Genomic DNA, 23,523 nt, shown 5'->3' with positions numbered 1-23,523 from the left:
AACCTAACCATAGAGGTCTCTACTCTAGGTTCGTAAATCATTTCGAGTCATATAACATTAGGGAAGAACGTATCCCGTCTCTCCAAGATATGGAAGAGATGAAATTCAAATATCTCCCTACCCTCAAATCATGGAAATTTGATAAACTTTTTAAGATTAAACCAGTTGTTTATCACCAACTAGTTCGTATTTTCTACTCCAATACGGTGTGTGTACAAAATGAGTCCCAAACTGAAACCAAAGGTATTCGCTCCTATCTCTTAGGGCAATACATCTTTACAGACTCGGACTATATAGCTAACGCATTTGGATTAGATAATCGAGGGTTAGATAATGAGTGTGATTTAGTGCCTACCCCTTATAAAGGAAAGTCTAGTGCGAGTGTTTTAGATTATCACGAACATTTTCTTTATCTTATCATCTCTTGGTGGTTTAGACCATCTAGAGGAAAATACTCCACTCTTAGAGAACTTGACTTATGTTGGATACAATGTATTCAATAAAATAAGAAAATAAATCTCCCTCAAATTATCTTTGGGGAACTCGAAGAATCCGTAAACAACATTCCTTTTAAACATGTTGAAACATTAGTTTACGACTGTCTACTTAGTAATATGTTTATGAAAGCTTCTCTTAACGTAGAATTAGATGTAGCCATCCCTCTAACCTTATAAATCAACAAAACATCTTTACGAAAATCGGGATGGAAGGGTGACAAAGACCAATGGGTTCGCGCAACAAAGAAAACACCCGGTGCTAGCTCTTCACAAGCTGCTCCTGCTCCGGCTGCTGATCAAGAGCTTGTCAATCTTCTACGGGATATCGACGATCCCGTAAACCAGACCGAGAATGAGCCAGCCAGGCAAGACAGTTCAATGCCTCCATACTTTCAGTCTTTTATGGAGATATTGGATTTGAGGTTCATATCCTTAGAGACCCATTTAACTGTTATGGGAAATCAATAGTTGGAGAATCAAAGGGAAATTCGAGCTCAACGTTACGTAATGGATATTCGATTCAATGCTGTAGATGAAATACTATGCACTAAGACGTGATATTGCTTTCCTTAGAGGACATCGATTTGATCATGATCCTCCTACGAATGATTGACCACTCTTGCTAGTTTTCTTAGGTTGCATTATGAACTTAGAATTGTTAAACATCTTGGATATTTGAATATTTGGTTTGAGTGTTTATTTTTTTGGATGTTTTTGTTTGATTATGAATGATATTTAGTTTTTGAACTTAAATTAAATTTTTATGTTAAGTTATGCATCATTTCCATTTTAGATCAATTATGACCAATTCCTATCACATATTATTTATGAATATTGATTATATGGACTAATGGCTAATATTTATCTTGACTTTGATCTTAGCAGCTATATACATATATATATACATCAATTTGGCAAACTTGTTTTAAAATGAATCATAGAGTATTTTTGATTTAACAAAAAAGGGGGGGGGAATATAGTAAGGAGGAGTGGGGAGTAATTTTTCAAAAATTATTTTTCAAAACAAAATCTTAATATTTCAAAAATATTTTGTTATATCAAAAAGGGGGAGATTGTTGAAAATATTTTGATATTTCGATATAACAAATAAAGTGTTAATTAATTTTAAGATTTTATTTTCGATTTAAATATAATATTTGATTCAATTAATCGAATGTCACAAATATTACTTTAAGTTTTCAAATATCAAATTTTACTTTTTACTTAAATGAAAATTTGTGTTTCACTCTTAAAATATTTTTGAAATAATTTTTACTAAGTATTTCAAACCATAATCGAGTTAAAATTGAGTTTTTAATAGGGAGGTATCGATACTTCTTTAATGAGAATTAATACCCCTCAAACATCGAATGCAAAAGAGGTGCTGATACCCTAGAGGGTATTGATACCCCTTTACATAGTAGTACTGATACTAGCCAAAAGGTATCAATACCCCTCATTTGATTTTGACTCTGAGAAATAACAGAATGTAAAATGGGTACTGATACCATGACAGGTATCGATACCTCTTTACATAGTAGTATCGATACCCCCTTGAGAGGTACCGATACCATTGGTTTTGCAACGGTCAAAATATTTGAATTTTATACAGGTAGTATCGATACCCCTATGAAGGAGTACCGATACCCATACGCTCCCAACAGCTTTTTGAAGTGGATTTCACACCACAACGGCTCTATTAACTTCACCAAGATTCCCAACATTCAGAATTCATCTAAGGTGTATTTAAACAAGTTCTAAAGCCATTGGTGATTAAGAATTACACAAGAATTGAGATAAAAACAAGAGAGAAAGCATCAAACCTCAAGTTTAAGCTATTCAAGCCAAAATCCTTTCAATATTCATTTTGCTTTCAAGAACACACTTTGTGCTCAATTGTATTTATCTTTGAGTGTTCTTTCTTTATTCTAGAATTCTGCAAACATCTTACCTTGTGAGGTTTTTCTGTAAGTTTGCAAAATTTGTAAGTTTCTCTTTGAAAGACAGTGTTCTCAAGAATTTGGGGTATAATTCTTGAGAGAGTTGTAAGGTTACTCTTTGTCCTCAAAAGAATGACAAATTAGTGAATTTGTGGAAAATCCTTAGTGTGGATAGCTAAGGTAGTGGACGTAAACTTTGGATGAGAAAGTTGAACCACTCTAAATCGTTGTACAAATATTTTTAATTTTGTGTCCAAGCTTCCACCAAAATTTTAATTGCCAATTCACCCCCTCTTGGTCGATTCATCCGATCGATTAACTCAACAAGATACATGCTCCACTAATTTCATCAAGAATGTCATCCAACTGAGGTATAGGATGTCAATACTTAATGGTAATTTAGTTCACTACATGATAATCTACGTATATCCTCCAAGTTCCATCCTCCTTTGGAACCAATAAGACTGGAACGATACATGGGCTCAAACTCTCTTGGATGTACCCCTTGTACATGAGTTCTTTAACTTGTTTCTGCAACTCTTTTTTCTCCTCGGGAATGCTTCTATATGCTGGTAGATTTTGTATAATAGCCCTTGGAATGAAATCAAATTGATGCTCAATGCCCCTAATAGGAGGCAGTTCATTCATAATTTCTTTAGGGAATATGTCTTTAAAATCCTACAAAAGTTAAGAAATAAAAGAAGGCAAACCTTCGTTAGGGTTAGTGAGAAGGAAACTTTCCTTGTACATAAGTACAAGAAGATCTTTTTGTATAGCAATGTGCTTTCAAATTTCTCCTCCCCTGGCATATATGTTCATCATTATAGGATTTTTCTTTTTCTTTTCAATAGGTTTCATCATGGATACCATACATTTGCAAATGGTAGTTTGTCCTTCATTGATTTGGATCGATGAAAGCGGCACCAGTGGCACCTTTTTACCTTCATGTTGAAAAGATAATATGTTGTTGAATTCGTCATGAATGGCTCTCTTATCAAGTTGCTAAGGTCGTCCAAGTAATAGATGACTTTTGTTCATTGGCACTACATCGCACAACACTTCGTCTTTGTGCTTGCCTGTAGAAAATGAAAAAAGTACTTGTTTAGTAACCCTTGTTTCATCCACAACATTGAGACATTGAAGTTTGTATGGATGTGGATGTTTGGTTGTTTTAAGCCCCAATTTCTCCACCATTGGTGTGCTGGCCACATTTTTGCAACTCCAACCATTGATAATCATCAAACATACCTTGTCATTTATATGACATCTAGTATGAAAGATGTTATCCCTTTGTACATCTTCACGAGATTTCATATTGAGAGTACTTTTGACAATAAGGACGTTGTAGGAAGTAGAAGGAAAAGAGTTTTGCGACATGTTAGAATAAGAAAAAATGAGTAATAGGACCTTACCAAAATGCTCTCACAAATCCTCACAATGATCACTACAAAGAACTTTGAAATGTTTGCACTTAGTACTTGTTTGGCTTTTCCACGTCCTCTTCTAGTCTCACTTCTCTCAATGCCATTTATCGCTCCTCTAAAAACTTAATTAAAATTATCTTAAGTATAATAAACTATGTATATGCCCGCTAAAATAAGGGTTAGGTAGGAAAAACAAAATAAAAATGCAAGGGTGCATTAGAAATAGGGAGAAAATAAAGAAATGCGTTACTTACTATACAGGTGCTCACAACCTTCTAAATCACCATAATCAAGTTCTTTGAAACAACTTACTCAATTTGATAAAGAAGATGATGTTGAAGACTTGTTCAACCTTTGCTTGTAGTGCTTCTCTTTTCTTTTTCTTTTTTGAATTTCTTTTTGAACTCGTTGAATGCTTTTGGAGTCATTTTCTTTGTTGTTGTTGTTTTTGCACTGCACTTGCACTTTTTTTGTGTTTGTAGGGCTTCATTTGAATGATGTTGTTGTTGTTTCTTCCATCAATGCTATGATTATCACATGATACAGGTTGGGGCACGCCTCATTGCTATTGAAGATAGTGACAACTTGATTGTATGACCTAGGAATGAAGCAATTACCAACAAGCAAGTGAAGGCTTCAAATAGAATGATTTGGGTGGGTAAACGTAAGGTTTGATAAGGTGAGCTAGAAATATAAAGAGTTGTAGCGGAAGAATGATGAAGTTTGGTTAAGTGTTTAGGAAAGGTGATGGGCTATCAAACAATGGAAATGGTTTAAGGAAAGTATCTTAAGAAAGACTCAAAGAAGAACCAATGCTAAAGAGAAAAGACCCAACCTTTATATTGCTTTCTTAAGGGATGGTAAATCAGACTTGGACCCACTATCTATAAGATATAGGAACCTCAAGTATTAAGGTGAATAAAAGAAGGTTGATGCCACAAGTATTTCTACTTGATAAGTCGATAAAGTCACAAAAGGAATATGAAAAAAGAATAACTCTCACTTGATTAATAATTAAACAAAGGTTGCCTATAAATGAAATATGTAAGCCTATTTATAGTTTGTGAGAGAGAATAAGCTAAAAAGATATAAGCATTTTCGACAGCCTTGATTTCACTTCATAAAGACATAATTAATTAATTAATTACAAGGGAGATGAATGTATAGGTTAGTTCGGCCAAAGGGTGAAGGAAAATGTCTTGGCCGAGTAGGCATTTTGGTTTTTCATCTTGGTGCCTAACTTGGGTAGTTGCAAGCCTTGGCCGAATTGTCAAAGTGTCTCTTCATATTGGTTCCTAATTGAAGAAAATGCAAGGCACATGGTGTTGAAGTCACACAGCTAGCACATGGAGTCTTCATTCGAGTTTTTGTGAGGCCTAGGCTATAGGATGATAACATAGTCTCCATGATAGCCTTTGATTAAGCCTCGGCCATGGAATGACTAGGAGCAGTGCTATGGTAGTTAGCTAGGTGGGTTGTAGATAGTTGAACTCAAGTTAGCTAACTAAGCTCTTGTCAGCTGCTCAGCTACCTTCCAGCTAACATTAGTCCACATTTCAGCATAAGTGTCCTTAGCCCCTCTCTAGCTGAGTTTAGCTCCTTGCTAACTCCTTTAGCTAAGGCGAGCTATCCTTAAAGTGCTATGAGCTGACATGTCATTTGTTAGTTATTTGTGAGCTGCCATGTTTTGCCAAATAGTCTTCAAAGCTGCCATATGATGCCTCCCTAAATCAAGAAATAAGCTAAATAAGAATCAAGGGAGCTTGTATGAATGTAAAAGCTTGTTACCGCCTATGTATAGATAGATGTGAGCTAGGAATGAATGCAATCAAGCTAAGATAGAAAGCATCACATGTAACAACTAACAAGTCTACAAATTATGTTCCTATTTTTTTTTTGGCTAGATAGCGGAGACGTCTACAAATTATGTTCCTATTTTTTTTTTGTTGAATGTTTGAGACAACATCACATGTAACAACTAACAAGTCCTGGACTTGTGCATTTTATTGATGACTTTGGTGCTCGCTTTTTTGAATCATTATTTAGGATTTTCATAGATTTGGAAACTATAGGTTTGCTTCAATGATAATCGATCTATGTTGTACTTTTTGCACTTTTTGGAAGTGATTCCTTCTTGAATTTCGCTGTTGGCACCGTCGACGTACCCCATGGCGCAGTAGAAACAAAACTCGACGGTCTCACTAGCGATTCAAGTACGAAAAACTAAAATCGAGAGAAAGGGATGCGAATACTTACAGAGGGTTCCCTGAAAAACAACAAGGACATCAGTGAACACTGGTGGTGTAGATCGGTTCGAATAGTAAGCATCCACGAAATCACGTCTCGGTGTCTACTCAGTTCACCCGATTGAGAGCAATAATTTCCTTCCCCAAAACCGTTTTGAGAGAATAACTGCTGAAGGTTTTTGTGTGTGTGTTCTAAAACGGCTGCTAGACCTAACACACCCTTTTATAGCCAAGTTACCCTAATCATATTAGGGTTTTATTATTTAAATTAATTAAATCTATATTTAATTAATTAGAATTTAATAATCCTTTTATATCTAAGTTACCCTAATCATATTAGGGATTTTATTATTTAAAATTAATTAAATCTATATTTAATTAATTGAAATTAAATATTCGGGATTATTAAAACATATATTTAATTAACTCTATATATATGTTTTAGTAACGTACAACAAATTGTACATCTTTGCTCATTTCAATCCTAGGGTGTGACCCTGTAGGTTCTTGTAACGTTAGCAATAATTATTAGAACAATTCTAATGTTACATACAATGAGTGACATCTAGCAATATATCATTGTCACCTAAGTTACAAGAAAATATGATTCAACATATCATCTTCGTGATTAACTCTTTTATATATTACATCCTTATGTCCTTTATATCTAGAATAGGCACAAGTCTTGGAATAGTCACACTTGTATAGCTCATCTATTGTTTCTTGATATCTAGAGTAGACTTTAATTAACGAATAATTTATGATATCTCATATCAACTTATTCGAGCATGGCCATGTGTTTCTAGTCTTACTCAATCAAGTGGCCTGTGATATATTTCATATTATGTAGGAAGGACAAATCTTATCTTAATCATACACATCCACTACATATATTGAGATATATTCAATAACAGTCTTTATAGAGCAACTAGTTACGGAGCTTGTTTAGCTGCATCATAACATACAACAATATATGTTGAGATAGTATTGATCTCAAGTATGAGGATCATACATATAGTCATCACCATGAGCAATGTTATGACTGTCACATAATAATTCAAGACATATGCTCATGGTGGGTCAATCTAATACATTGTTCTCTAACAATAGAATCATGTATCAATTCTGACATCTCTATGTCAATGACAACACATTGTCATCAATCAATAAAATGTTAGTCTTAAGCATATTATTATTGTCCATGCCCATAATAATACTTGACTATGGATCTTTTAATAATAACAATTATGTCATTATATGACTTTACTATCTTCCAGCTTATGTTAAACGTATATATATAACTGAAAATAATAGCGGCAATGCCTTTATTCATTAAAATTGGTAAATAAAAGTATTATTGCAATCATCATATGATTGGTCTTTGGGCATACTCTAACAATCTCCCACTAGAACTAAGACCAATCACTCAAATATCTAATACCGAGTGATTCAGTGTGATGATCATGCCTCTGCTGTGTAAGAGGCTTCATCAAGGGATCAGCAATGTTATCATCCGTGTGTACTCTACATATTTCAACATCTCCTCGATCAATGATCTCTCGAATGAGATGAAAGCGCCTAAGAATATGTTTGGATCGTTGATGAGATCTAGGTTCCTTTGCTTGTGCAATGGCTCCATTATTGTCACAACGGAGTTCTACAGCATCTGATATGCTGGGAACAACCCCTAATTCCGATATGAACTTCTTGATCCAAACAACCTCTTTTGTTGCTTCACTGGCTGCTGTATTCAGCCTCTATTGTAGAATCATCTATTATGTCTTTCTTCAAACTTTTCCAGCTCACAACACCTCCATTAAGAAAAAACCTGATTGCGATCGTGAGTCATCCTTGTCAGTTTGGAAGCTGGCATCAGTATAACCTTTTATACTAAGCTCTTCCTCCCCTCCATAGACAAGAAATTTACCCTTAGTTCTTCTTAAGTACTTAAGGATATTTTTAACTGCAACTCAGTGATTTTCACCAGGGTTTGCTTGATACCGACTCGTCATGCTTAGAGTATACGATACATCTGATCGAGTACATATCATGGCATACATTATAGAACCAATAGCCAAAGCATATGGAATCTTATTCATCTGTTCTCTTTCTAGTGGAGTTGAAGGACACATTTCTTTAGAAAGAGAAATATCTTGTCTCATGGGCAAAAATCCTTTCTTGGATTCTTCCATACTGGACCTTTTCAGCACTTTGTCTATATATGTACTTTGACTCAAACCTAGAAGTCATCTTGATCTATCTCTATAGACCTATCTCTATAGATCTTAACTCCTAAGATATACGTTGCCTCACCCAAATCTTTCATAAAAAAAACAACTACGTAACCAAGTCTTAATAGACTGTAAAGTAGGTATATCATTTCCTATTATGAGTATGTCGCCTACATATAAGATTAGGAAAGAAATAATGCTCCCACTAGCCTTCTTATAAACACAAGGCTCATCTTCATTTCTGATAAAACCAAACTCTTTGATTGCATCATTGAAACGAAGATTACAGCTTCAAGAAGGTTGCTTTAGTCCATAAATAGACCTCTGTAGCTTACAAACCTTTCCAGTATTTCCTGGAAAGACAAAACCTTCTGGTTGTGTCATATACACATCCTCTTCAAGTTTTCCATTAAGGAAGGTGGTTTTGACGTCCATTTGCCAGATTTCATAATCATGGAATACAACTATTGCAAGCAAGATCTGAATGGAATTAAACATAGCTACAGGGGAGAATGTTTCAACATAGTCTACACCATGAACTTGTCGAAAACCTTTAGCGACTAGTCGCCCCTTATATGTTTGTACATTACCATCTATGTTGGTTTTCTTCTTGAAAACCCATTTACACCCTATAGGTTTGACCCCTTTAGGTGGTTCAACCAAAGTCCATACTTGGTTTACTAACATGGAATCCATCTCATATCTCATGGCTTCAAGCCATTTCTCAGAGTCTGGGCTAGACAGTGCCTCTTGATAAGTCTTGGGTCTTGATCCATAAGAAGAACATCTCTATATGTCGTAATGAGAAATCCTAATCTCTCAGGTGCACGATGTTCTCTTCTGGATCTACGCAATGCTTGTGTTTCGAAATCTGTTGAATGCTCCTCAACAACTTGTGAAACATGCTCAACTTCAGGTTCATTTATCTGTTGCTCTTGAACTTCTCCAAGTTCAATATTTCTACCCTTCCTTTTCTTTGAGAGAAATTCTCTTTCGAGAAAAACTCCGGTTCGAGCAACAAACACTTTGTACTCGTTATGGTTGAAGAAATAGTATCCCTTAGTTTCTTTAGGATATCCAATAAATATACACTTATGAGATTTATGTTCGAGCTTTGTAGATATCTGATGTTTTATATAAGCTTCACAACCCCAAATCTTCATAAAAGATATATTAGGACGTTTCCCAGTCCATATCTCGTATGGTGTCTTTTGAACCGATTTAGATGGAACACGATTTAGTGTGAAAGCGGTTGTTTCAAGTGCATGTCCCCAAAAAGAAGTCGGAAGATCACTATGACTCATCATCGATCGAACCATGTCTAACAGTGTTTGATTCCTTCTTTCAAAAACTCCATTTCACTATGGTGTACCAGGTGGTGTAAACTGTGAGGCAATCCCACATTCTTTTAGGAGTTCATCAAACTCTACGCTTAAGTATTCTCCACCTCGATCTAATCGAAGTGCCTTAATGCTCTTACCTAGTTGATTTTGTACTTCATTTTTAAATTTCTTAAACTTTCCAAGGGCTTCAGATTTATGGCACATAAGATAAATATACTCATACCGACCGAAGTCATCGATAAAAGTAATAAAGTAATGGAATCCACCTCTGGCTTGTGTATTCATTGGTCCACATTCATCACTATGTATCAACCCCAATAAATCACTTGCTCGCTCACCTTTACTATTAAAAGGAGCTTTAGTCATTTTTCCCAACAAGCAAGATTCGCATACATCATATTGTTCAAAAACAAATAAATCTAAAAATCCATCGTTATGGAGTTTTGATATGCGTTTCTCACTTATATGGCCTAAACGACAATGCCAAAGATAAGTTTGATTCGAGTCATTTATTTTTGATCTCTTAGTATTTATGTTATAAATGGTGTTTTCTTGATCCAAAATATAGAGACCATTAACCAATTTTGTCGAACCATAAAAACACTATTGAGATAAAAAGAACAACAATCATTCTTAATAATAATCTCAAAACCAATCTTGTCCAAACAAGAAATAGAAATAATGTTCTTATTCAAACTAAGAACATAATAACAATCCTCTAAATTTAAATCAAGTCCACTAGGAAAAAATAAAACATGTCCCTATAGATAATGCAGTAACTCTTGCTCCATTTCCCACTCGTAGGTCCACGTCTCCTTTAGCCAGATTCCTTCTCTTTTGCAGTCCCTGTACAGAAGTAAAAATATAAGAAACACAACCGGTATCTAATACCCAAGAAGTAGATGTTAACAAATTAATATCAATAACATAAATACCTGAAACAAACGTTCCATTTGTTTTTGCCTTCTTGGTATTTTCCTTCTTTGCTAACTCCCACTTTGGGTTTCAATGCATTTTTTCCTTTTGGTTTGGTCATACCATTTCCCTTAGACTTTGGCACTACCTTTTTCTTTCCCTTTCCTTTGTCCTTGTGGACCATCAGAATAGGCTTAGGTCCAACCTTTTTCATGTTACATACAGCAGTTCGTAACATGCCAAGTAACTGTGGCAAAGTCTTGTTAATTTCATTCATGTTGAAATTAAGGACAAATTGGCTAAAGCTATCTGGCAACGATTGCATGATAACATTGGTAGCCAATTCATCTTTGAGAGGAAATCCTAACTTTTCCAACGTTTGGATGTAGCCCATCATCTTGATGACATGAGCTCCTACAGGAGTTCCCTCTGCCATTTTGCATTGAAATAGAGCTTTAGAGGTCTCATATCTCTCTTGACATGCTTTCCCTTCATATATTTCTTTGAGATTTTGAATCATCTCATATGCAACCATGCCCTCATGTTGCTTTTGAAGCTCATGAGTCATGGTGACAAGCATTAGACTTCCAACATCTAACATATCATCCATATGTTTCTTGAATTTGTCTTTGTCAGCTTTTGAAGCATTAGTTGCCGGTTCATCAGGAACAGGTTCCTCAATGACATATTCCTTCATTTCCTGTTTTAGAACAATTCTCAAATTACGAAACCAGTCAAGGAAGTTTATGCCATTAAGTTTATCCTTCTCAAGGAGTGATCGCAGTGATAAAGTGTTGTTTTCCATTAAATATACAACAATGGAAATATTAAAGTAAGTAAATTTACCGAATTAAAATTTATAAATAGGAATTTATTTACAAATTACTCCCACTATTTTATTCAAAATTAAAAACCCTCATTGTTTTAATTTCGGAAAATATTCAACGAAAAGTTTTCTAGTGGGTGAGGATCCATAATACATCAATTTCCTAAATCAGCTTTGGTTTTTCTTTTAGGATAGTAATTATTTAGGTAAGTAACACTTGACTAGTTACATCTCATGTAACTCCTCATTTTGGTGAACAACTTTTGTTCTAGTCATCTCATGACTTATCCAAATATTTAACCTTTAGGTTTCTAACCCCATTAGAATAACCTAGCTAAGTTATTACCAATATGTCAACCGGTGAATATCACTTGCTTATTCTTCGCGTTTAACCAAGATAGATTTATGTGTCAATGCTTTGGCAAAGCCCACACAATATAGATCAAAGCCTTAACAAGGGTAAATATTGGACAGTTAAGTTAACTTAGATTATAAAGAGGGATTTGCATAATTATGTCATCATTGTTCGTTTTAATATTAGACCATTATTGATCTCATCAATATTTATTCTTATTTTATCATTTGATACATTGCATACATAACAAATATAGCAATAAATAAGATGCAATGGTTATAGCCCAAAAGAATGACTAAGGTGGCCCATCCCAAGCCAATGGGAGAACCAAGAACCCTAAAGCCTAAGACTGCTCTCTATGCATCTTCTCGCCATTCTTCTGCTCCTTGTAAATCTTCATAGGTTTACAATTTTAAAAGAAACTCGTTTTACATAGAGGGAGTGAGATGAGAAGAGAAATACAAAAGATATATAGAAAGGCACGACTCGCATACCGTATTTCAAATTAAACCATTATAAAGTGAACAAGGGTTATAACCATGCATGTTAAACACCGTGAAAAACAAACATATCATATATATATACATGTTCTTATGCCTTTGATCAAAATATTAGAACAATTTTAATATGGGCCTTCAATTTGTACTACTGATGAGGGGTCAATGGGCGAAGCCCCTTGCGGGGTCTAGGGGCTTTTGGGAAAAACTTCACGATTTGATAACAATTATCAACAGAATCGTGCTTTTGGGATTTTCAATCCCAAAGGTTTTCTACATCAGAATAACCATTGTTCCACACTTCCACTTCCAAATGCGATCTGCTATCGCACTCCCACAGATCATCCAGCAATAAATCAATTGAAAAACATATTAACAAATTAACATATTAACATATTAATCTTTGCGGTTATCGATTCAAACAATAATATCAACATATTTATTGAAATCGATAAAACTAGAACATGCATCTCATACATATCGCATCAACAAAAAATTTAACCCAAATTCAGATCCTATAAGTGGCTCTGATGCCACTGTTGGGACCGTCGGCGCACCCCATGGTGCAGCGGAAACAAAACTTGACGGTCTCACCAGCGATCCAAGTACGAAAAACTGAAATCGGGAGGAAGGGATGCGAATACTTACAACGGGTTCCTTGAAAAACAGCAAGGACAACAGTGAATACTGGTGGGGTAGATCGGTTCGAATCATGAGCCTCCACGAAATCACGTCTCGGGTCTACTCAGTTCACCCGATTGGGAGCAATAATTTTCTTCCCCAAAACCATTTTGAGAGAAGAACATCTGAAGGTTTTTGTGTGTGTGTTCTAAAACGGCTGCTAGACCTAACACACCCTTTTATAGCCAAGTTACCCTAATCATATTAGGGTTTTATTACTTTAAATTAATTAAATCTATATTTAATTAATTGAAATTTAATAATCCTTTTATATCCAAGTTACCCTAATCATATTAGGGATTTTATTATTTCAAATTAATTAAATCTATATTTAATTAATTGAAATTAAATATTCGGGATTATTAAAACATATATTTAATTAACTCTAGATATATATTTTAGTAACGTACAACAAATTGTACATCTTTGCTCGTTTCAATCCTAGGGTGTGACCCTGTGAGTTCTTGTAACGTTAGCAGTAATTATTAGAACAATTCTATTATTACATACAATGAGTGACATCTAGCAATATATCATTGTCACCTAAGTTACAAGAAAATATGATTCGACATATCATCTTCGTGATTTACTCTTTTATATATTACATCCTTATGTCCTTTATATCTAGAATAGGCACAAGTCTTGGAATAGTCACACTTGTATAGCCTATCTATTATTTCTTGATATCTAGAGTAGACTTTAATTAACGAATAGTTTATGATATCTCATATCAACTTATTCGAGCATGGCCATGCGTTTCTAGTCTTACTCAATCAAGTGGCCTGTGATATATTTCCTATTATGTAGGAAGGACAAATCATATCTTAATTATACACATCCACTACATATATTGAGATATATTCAATAACAGTCTTTATAGAGCAACCAGTTACGGAGCTTGTTTAGCTGCATCAAAACATACAACAATATATGTTGGGATAGTATTGATCTCAAGTCTGAGGATCATACATATAGTCATCACCATGAGCAATGTTATGACTGTCACATAATAATCCAAGACATATGCTCATGGTGGGTTAATCCAATACATTGTTCTCTAACAATATAATCATGTATCAATTCTGACATCTCTATGTCAATGACAACTTGTTGTCATCAATCAATAACATGTTAGTCTTAAGCGTATTATTATTGTCCATGCACATAATAATACTTGACTAGGAATCTTTTAATAATAACAATTATGTCATTATATAGACTTTATTATCTTCCAGTTTATGTTAAACACATATATATATATAACTGAAAATAATAGGGGCAATGCCTTTATTCAATAAAATCGGTAAATAAAAGTATTATTACAATCATCATATGATGATTGGTCTTTGGGCATACTCTAACATTCGTTGCATCCGATGAAAACATATGATTGTTCCCGTGCATCATGATTTCTCAGATTTAATCCTTGTAAATGTTTATTGTGGAAGGGATGATAGAACACATGGTTGCAATTAAACAGTTGTTTTCTTCTTATTAGCCCTGGCAGTTTGTATTTTGCAGGAATTCAAATTGATGATGAGGAGCTTGCTCGATTTGTAGAGCATGTCGATAAGGACAGTAATGGAATTATAACATTTGAAGGATGGAGAGATTTTCTTCTACTTTATCCTCATGAAGCTACTATCGAGAACATCTATCATCACTGGGAAAGGGTTTGCCACGTAGATATTGGAGAACAAGCTGTTATTCCTCAAGGCATTAGTAAACATGTTAAGAGAAGCAAATATTTTATTGCAGGAGGATTAGCTGGAGCAGCTTCTCGCACTGCAACGGCTCCTCTCGATCGCTTGAAGGTGGTTTTGCAAGTGCAGACTACACGTGCTAGTATTCTACCAGCTGTAAAGAAGATATGGAAGGAAGATGGCGTGTTAGGGTTTTTTCGAGGTAGGTTAAATGTTGTAAAGGTAGCCCCAGAAAGTGCTATCAAGTTCTATGCATATGAGATGTTAAATAATGTTTTAGGAGACAGAATGGGGAATTAGAAAGGTGATATAGGAGCCAGTGGGAGACTTATTGCAGTTGGCGTAGCAGGTGCAGTGGCGCAATCTGCTATCTACCCAATGGATCTCGTAAAAGCTCGATTACAGACTTGTGCTTCTGATGCAGGAAGGGCTCCGATTCTGGGGAAATTAACCAAGGATATTTGGGTTTAGGAGGGACCTCGAGCATTTTATAAAGGTCTTGTGCCATCTCTTCTGGAGATTATCCCATATGCTGGCATTGAGCTTGCCGTCTATGAGACTTTGAAAGATTTCTCGAGGGCATATATTCTCGAAGATAGTTGTAGGTTTCCGTTTGCTTCTCGTGTTTTACACTTACTGCTTTTTTTGGTTCCTAATTTTTTCGTTAACTTGGGAGCTTCAACTGGATTCCTTTGATTTTTTTTTCTTTCTGTAGAACCTGGTCCTCTTGTTCAACTAGGATGTGGAACAATTTCTGGAGCTTTGGGAGCAACCTGCGTTTACCCTTTGCAGGTTATTAGAACGAGGTACAATCATAATGCACACAAGTCCCTTGTTTTCAGGTAATTCAAGCTCATCTACATCATCATATACCGAATTTGGTATTTGTATTCCTTTTTCTTTTCATAGACTGCATGCTCAATGTTCTACCTCAGAAGCTGCAAATAGGGGAATGTCCGATGTATTTTGGAGAACCTTTCTGAATGAAGGTTGTAGAGATTTCTACAAAGGCCTCTGTCCAAATCTTCTGAAAGTTGTCCCAGCTGCGAGCATTACGTATATGGCTAATGAGGCTATGAAAAAGAGTCTCGATCTGGACGGTGAAAAGTTTCCGAGCACAGAAGCGAAAGTAGAGGTAATGACGAATATATTACGATAGTAAGATAATTAAACAAGTAACATTGATTGTTTTGAGTTATATGATAGATGATAATTCCCCTTGATAGAATTGGGTGCATAATTTTTTCTGTAAACATTTTTCCCCAAGGATTATCTACACAAAATGATGAGAATCGGATTTATATTGCGTAATGATGTCCGACTTGCAAGCTTATAGGTATGGACATTCCTTTTTTTCTTCTTTGGCCTCTATTGTTCGTAATGTGTTTGAGCGGATATACGATATGAAAGATTTAACAAGTTACAGGTTATAAAAAGATTGGTGTATGTAGGGCTGTAAACGAGTCGAGTTCGAGTACGAGTATTGTTGAGCTCTACTCGACTTGAAAACTCTAAAATGGAGCTCGACTTAATTTGAAAACTCGCGAGCCTAAAATTTTCAAGCTCAAACTCGAACTTGAAACCATGAATTATTTTAACTATTTACAATATAATAAATAATTATAAATATATTATTTTAACTATTTTAAAATATTAATATATTTGAATCGAGTCAGATGATATTATGTATAAATAATATATTTTCAAGTTGGGGTCAAGGCGGCCAAAAAATCGACTTGCCCTACCCCGTGTCTATCCCTAGTAATAAGCTAAGGTTCAAGTTGTTTTATTGTTACTTTTGTTTTTATTTTTTTAGGCCTTCATTATAGTATAAGATAAATAATAAACGTCGTAAATGTTAAATCAATCATTAATGTTGATGCAGTAGTAGAGGTTGCTTAATCCACTTTGGAGATCCAAGTTCAACTTTCCTCAATGGCTTGGAGGAAAAATTATTAAAATTAAATATAAATTATATTTAAAAAAGCCCTCAAATGATGTCATATCACGTGTCATCATATGATTAGAGGATTAATTATATTGAATTAAATAAAATTATGACCAGTTTGATAGATTATGTAAGGAATAAGAACTAAATGTATAATTATACCAATTTTGTTAACTTCCACGGCATCTCTTTCGTTAAATGTTAACGGCAAGTGGTTTGATTGAATACATTAGATATAGTTGGGTGACTTGATTAACAAAATTTCAAAAATGGTGGTTAGAATGGAAAGTGCAATAGTCAAGTGGTCAATGATTTAGTTCACCCCAAAAAGATTATGAAAAATAATGTAATTAATATTCTATTCTAAATAATTTACCTTTAAATTTTTAACTAATTTATAATTATGCGTTGAGTCCTTTAGGATTTTAATTTTTTATAAATTAAATTAATGATGTTAATGTTTAATAGTGTTTAGCTATGCTCATCAATATGACATTCTGATCCTTTATAATATTCAAAGCACAAAAAGATTAGGAATAGAAACTGTAGAATTTAGTGTATGTCTTATTTTATACATAGCACACAAGAAACATGTATTAATATTTTAATTAGTATTAACGTACATAATTAATTTAGCTAATATAATATTCAACTATAGTTCTTAATAGTTAGTTGTATAGACTTAAAAAAAGTGAAACTTATATGAATTAAAAGAATTCAGTGATTAAAAAATTTATTGTTATCTTTTGAAGTCTCAAATTCGAGCATCGCAAATGTTAAGAGTGTGAGCATTTATTTTTAAATGGTTGATAGTATTTGAAAAAAATTATCTTATATTTAGTTCATATTAACAAAAAAAAGTGAAACTAACTCATAATCATATTGTCCTCCTATTTTTATTGGGAAAATAAACAATAGAGATAAAGATGAATTTATTTAATTATCTTTTATTTAATTAATTTAAATAAAAAAAATATTATAATAATATTTATTTATTTTTAAATTTACTAAATAGTAAAATTATTTAATTAAAAATTTTACGTATCGTATTTTTAAAATAAATAAAATTAAAACCATTCACTTAAAAAGTGTTAATAAAATATAGACCAATGGAAATAAAAATATTATTGACAATAATAATAAACATTGAGCTAAATTATAGAATTAAAAAATAAATATAAGTTAATTTAGGATTAAATGAAAAAGTAAATAATAGAATACCATGAATATTAATATCGAATAAAATTATAAATATTAAAAAAAATAAGGTTAATTTTTAATATTAAATAAAAAAAATATTAAATTGAAAAAATAATTTGGATGTCTTAAAATGCCATTTAATTTTTATTAAAGTCATGATTTTTTTTAATTATAATGGTTATGTTATGTGACATGCTTTTATTGATGAAAAAAATTCTAATGGACGTTAACGATTTAGGATAAAATATAACAAAACCAAATGTTATGGGTAATTTTTTAAAAAAATAAATGATAGGAGCATAGTTAAAAAATTTATTTTGTAGTGTTAAATTTAGAGAAAATTTATTTTGAAGTGTCAAATTTAAAAATTGTATGAAGAATTTTTTTTAAGTGAATGAAAATGAATATAAGTGTCAATTTATGTTTAAAAATACTAATATTCTATCAAAGATGTTTATTTTCAAAAAAAAAAATTAATATTAAATTTATAAAAAAATAAATCAAAATTTTTTATGGTGTCATATGACACCCCTAATTATAACTTGGATCTTCCTGTGATAAAAGACATTTGTCTTATTGTTGAGGGGGAAAATGATTTAGTAAGGGTTCATTGATTAACTGTAATTGATTTTTTGGAAAATAAAAATAGGTTATGTTTTTTGAAAAATAATTTATAAAAAAATACTTTACGGTGTTCGGATAATAAATTTTCAAAATTTTATTTATTATAAACATTTAATATTGAATAATATTAATATTATTTTATTAAAAAAATTATTGTCACTGTTTTAAAAATATTAGAATAATTTAATTTTTTATTTATCAATATTACTATTAAAATATTATTATTTATAATTTTATAAATAAAATATTAAAATTAATATATTTTATTGAAATAACATATATTATTAATTATATTAATTACCTACCAAAATAAGAGTATTATATTGTGTAATTAAAATTCTAATTATTATTAATCATATTAATTACTTATTAAAATAAATAAATAATAAATATGATATTAAAATTATATTTCTAAAATATAAATAAGTATATTTTAAATATTTTATAATTAATATTTTCTTAAAATAATTATAAAATATTATATTAATATTAAATACATAAAATAATATTACTTATTATTAATAATTCAATAATATTATTTTTAAGAAAATAATAACTAAAATTACTTATTTTAATAAATTATTATATATTATTAAAATAAAAATATTATAATATAATTGAACATATTATAATATTTAGAAATATATTATTAAAATAACTAAATTAAAATTTATTAATTAAAATTTTTAATAAATATAATTTAAATATTTTAATAATGATTATTTTTATTAAAAATAATACTAGTTTAACATATTTATATTGAATGTATAAAATTATATTACTATTGTGAAATAAGAAAGAACGGATCAATAAGAAGAACAAGAGATATAAGAATAAGGAGAAAAAAATTGTATTATTATCTCAATATGAGTTGTTTACAATGTTTTCTCTAAACTCCATTTTTATAAGGACTAAGAATAGATATCATATAGAACTCTAAATCTAATGGATATTAAAGTCCTAATAATAAAGTATATTAAAACTCTATTTTATAGATAGAGACATAAATAAATATTCATAACACTTCCCCTTGAATGTTTATGAAGATAATGTGCTTCGTTAAAACCTTACTAGATAAAAATCATGTGAGAAAGAAATCTTAATGAATGAAAAAGAGTACACATATCTTTATTACACATAATATGTTGCCTCATTAAAACCATTATCAAGAAAACTCAATGGGACAAAACATTGGTTAAGGGAAAAAGAGTATGGCGTATATTTACCCCCTCATGATAATATCACATAAGATCTTTGGTATTACAATTCAATATTGAATACAATCTTCAAATGTTCAAGTAAACAATACATCAATGAATAGATCTTTTCAAATACCACTTGAACAGATTCATTGAATATTTATATTTCGATTCTTCTGAAGATAACGAGGGAGGAAAATTTAGGAAAATATGTTTCATTTGATGTGTTCTCTTTTCAACTGAGCAATACATTCATCTTTGTACAAGATAGTTCACATCTTATCATGTGGAATCAAATCTCATATCTTCTATATATGTTAGGCCAATAGTTTTATTTAAATATACTTTCTCAACATACCTTGTGTATAGCAATTATTTCTACATTATTTGTACAAACATCAAATAGTATATGAGGACTTAAAGATAATGATCTTGTTGCATTTAGATAGTGCTTTTGGTCCAACTATTATGTGATGCTTCTAGACCAGCTAAGATATTGTGATTACATATTAATTAAGATTTTCTACTTCAAAATGAATGATTTCTTTTCTCTTCTTTTCAAAGGAAAAAATTTTTATTCATATTTCGATAATCTTTACATCATTGGGATATTCAATTATTTTATTCATATTGAATCTCTTTAAGATCTTTTTAACATGTGTTCGTTCATAGACAACATCCTTATTAACTATTCAAACTACAAGTCGAGAAGAAAACTTGGTTTAAAATTTTGTATCTTAAATATCTTCTTTAAACAATCAAGATGCCCTTGAAACTCTTTAAGAATTCTATTTTAAACTCTTCAGAAGTTCCGATTCAAAGTATATAATAATTATCATAAATTGATTCTGATGTCTTTATACTATATACATTTAGATTGACTCATTCCATCCAAATATTTAAGTAAATATATTTGTATAGATTTCCAAGGAAATTCCAAATACTTCTAGCATTTTTAAATCCTCCAGAGATAAATATAGAGATCCAAAAATAATTAGATGCATTATAAAGTTTTTTGTACCTACCAAAGTAATAAAATAATTGCATCCACCACGAAATAAAATCTTCATAATTCAAGTCGTACTTTATACCTTACTACTACTCATTTATACCCAACTTGCATTACACCTTTAGGTGTTTGAACTACTTGAATAATGTCTTTCTATTTTGGTCAATCATTTTCATATCTATATTCCTGAATAGATTTCAATTCAAGATCCTCATTTTAGAAATATTGTTTGTACAATCGTTGTCGACAATTTTTCTATTTTGGTTCCATTCATTTCTCGTAATGACATAACTTATCGATATCTCTTCATTATTTCTATTTTCATTTTTCAGGTACCTAAAACTCTTCTAGAGTTGTATTATTAATTATGTCTTTGGTCTCTTCAAGAGCAGTCACCCCCGCCATATGATCATCTTATACTATGTTTTGTTTATGATAAATTTTAATCATTGGAACCAATTCAACTATCATGCTTCGATTATGGTTTACATTCATTTGTTCTTACATATTATCCTTCTATGATTTCAATTCAAATTTAGAGCATTTTCAGTTGGTATATGAGACATGATTACTCTCATTATGTCAGTAAATATTTCTAGCAGTTAAATTGTAATGAATTATGTTATGAACTTCTAGTTCATATCACTATGTATGAGAATCCAAATAAAATGATAATTCATTTTTATTTTTCATCCAATTGATTCTTCTCTACCGTTGATGAAAAATAATATGCAATTTATGCCAAAATTGAATCTCAAAACATTCAATAAAGTGAGACTCATGCTCAACATGTATATATATCTATTCTCAATATACTTCATATACCAATTTTGTACATTTGTGATGGATCAATATGAACATATAATGCACAACCAAAAATTTTGTAATGGGAAACATATAGCTTATGATCATAAACCAATCAAAAGGAGTATAATTTATTGACTTGATGTGTATGGTACTATATGTAAATTACCATATAGATACTAGATGTTTTGTTCTCATAGTTTAGTTATTAAAAAGGAGGTAATCAATCAAAATTTGCCTAAACTAATTATTTATAAAACAATATGCTTTTTATACAATATAATCTTAAAAAGTCTGGAATATAAACTCATTAAGCTTAGCAAGACAAATCATATTAATTGCATTATCTAAAAAAAATTCTTTTCTAATCAAGTAAACAATCTCACAAACTACAGGTTATGAGTTAATAACATATATGTGATTTATCTTGTAGTTGCATCTATTGAAATCATATCAAAATATTCCACTTTATGAATAAATGGATCCATTATTCAATCAGATATACAAGACATGCAATCTCAACTTCAATTAGTGATGTTCTAAATTCCTTTTGAGAACAAATAACACAAGAACTTTATGTTTTTTTAATTAATATTTATGTAAATCTAAACAATTTTTGCATCATTATTGGTTGGGATGGTTTAAGCAATCATACCAACTAGTTAATATGTTAAACTTGTAAACTTTTGGTTTACTATAACATGTGATTCTGTCTTATTCGTACAAACTTGTAAACTCCCAGTTCACCATATGATTTAATCTCATTCAAAACTTCTATAATTAATTGAGTTCAATATTTAGTACATACCTTAATGAAAGTATGAACTCTGAATATACCATTTGACCATATATTTGAACGTATTAGTTATCATCTCTCATTCCTAAAAACTTATTATTTATCTGAAAATTTACGTAACCATTAATCAAGGATTATATATACAAATTAACAATATATAGTCAAAAGATATGTATGCATTAAACTGATTTTCATATCCATCTTATATTTTGTTGCTTTTGCAATCTGCATATTTTTAGGAAGCAACAAGTACTTAAATAGAACAAATAAATAATAATAATAATAAATTAAAATTTCAAATGTTCGCATTTCTAGTGGGTGTAAGTATTCTTAAAATTATCACATCGTCTTGTGATCATGACTATGGCCACATCCATTACCACAATCACGATTGCTTAAAGTGATTTTTATTTTCTGTTATAAGATGTTACATTCACTTCAAGAAATGAAGTAAATCCAGTATGACGAAACTTGTGATTTTCATTAATAATTCATTTTTGCTCAACCACAAGAAACCAAAATGTTACTTTTTTCAATTAATGGAAATATGCCAAGAGGGGGTGAATTGGCCTTTTAAAAAATTGATGGAACCAATCGAAAAATAAAACTTAGTACAATGATTTTAGAGTGGTTCGACTTCTCAACTAAGTCTACATCCACTAACTTAACATCCACAGTAAGGATTTCTCAAATCCACTAGATTGACTTACCTTTAAGGACAAGATGTAACCTTACAAATACTTCAAGATTTATACCCTAAAACCTTGTATACACACTCTCTCAAAGAGTAATTACAAATTTATCAAACAAAAGAAAATCTCACAAAATTTAAGCACACCTAAACACACTTGAGCAAAATAAACAATGTAGCTCACAAGTATGTTTACAAGAATATGATAATTTTAGCTCAAAAACTCTTTTGATGTTGGTAAATTCTTTCAATAATCTTCTTGTTGTTCTCCATTTGAATCTTGGTCCCTTTTATGTCTTTTAACATCCTTCTAGTCTTTTGGAGTCATTGGTACTTGATTAGAGCTAGACCTGGCAAACTTGACCTGAATCTGATTACCCGAACCGATTTACCCGACCCAATACTCAATATTAACCCGAACATAATGATTAAATTTGATCTGAAACTCGAACCATACCCAATCCAAAATCTAGTTGAACCAATATGGACCCATATCCAATTTGACTCGAATCGAAAATAATCCAAACCAAAATTAACCCTAATCGAAAGTAGCCCATACTAAAAAAATAAGAATCGAAAGCAACCCAAACTAAA

At 31.5% G+C, this 23,523-nt stretch overlaps 1 pseudogene; it reads left to right on the top strand.

Moving 5' to 3' along the window:
• Window positions 1–219: 219 nt before the first annotated feature.
• LOC120189922 lies at window positions 220–15,953 on the top strand (annotated as a pseudogene).
• The last annotated feature ends 7,570 nt before the right edge of the window (window positions 15,954–23,523 follow it).

This window comes from Hibiscus syriacus, unplaced genomic scaffold (assembly GCF_006381635.1).
Source record: "Hibiscus syriacus cultivar Baekdansim isolate YM2019G1 unplaced genomic scaffold, ASM638163v2 tig00116961_pilon, whole genome shotgun sequence".
NCBI lineage: Eukaryota > Viridiplantae > Streptophyta > Magnoliopsida > Malvales > Malvaceae > Hibiscus > Hibiscus syriacus.
This window is presented reverse-complemented; position numbering and strand designations above follow the sequence as displayed.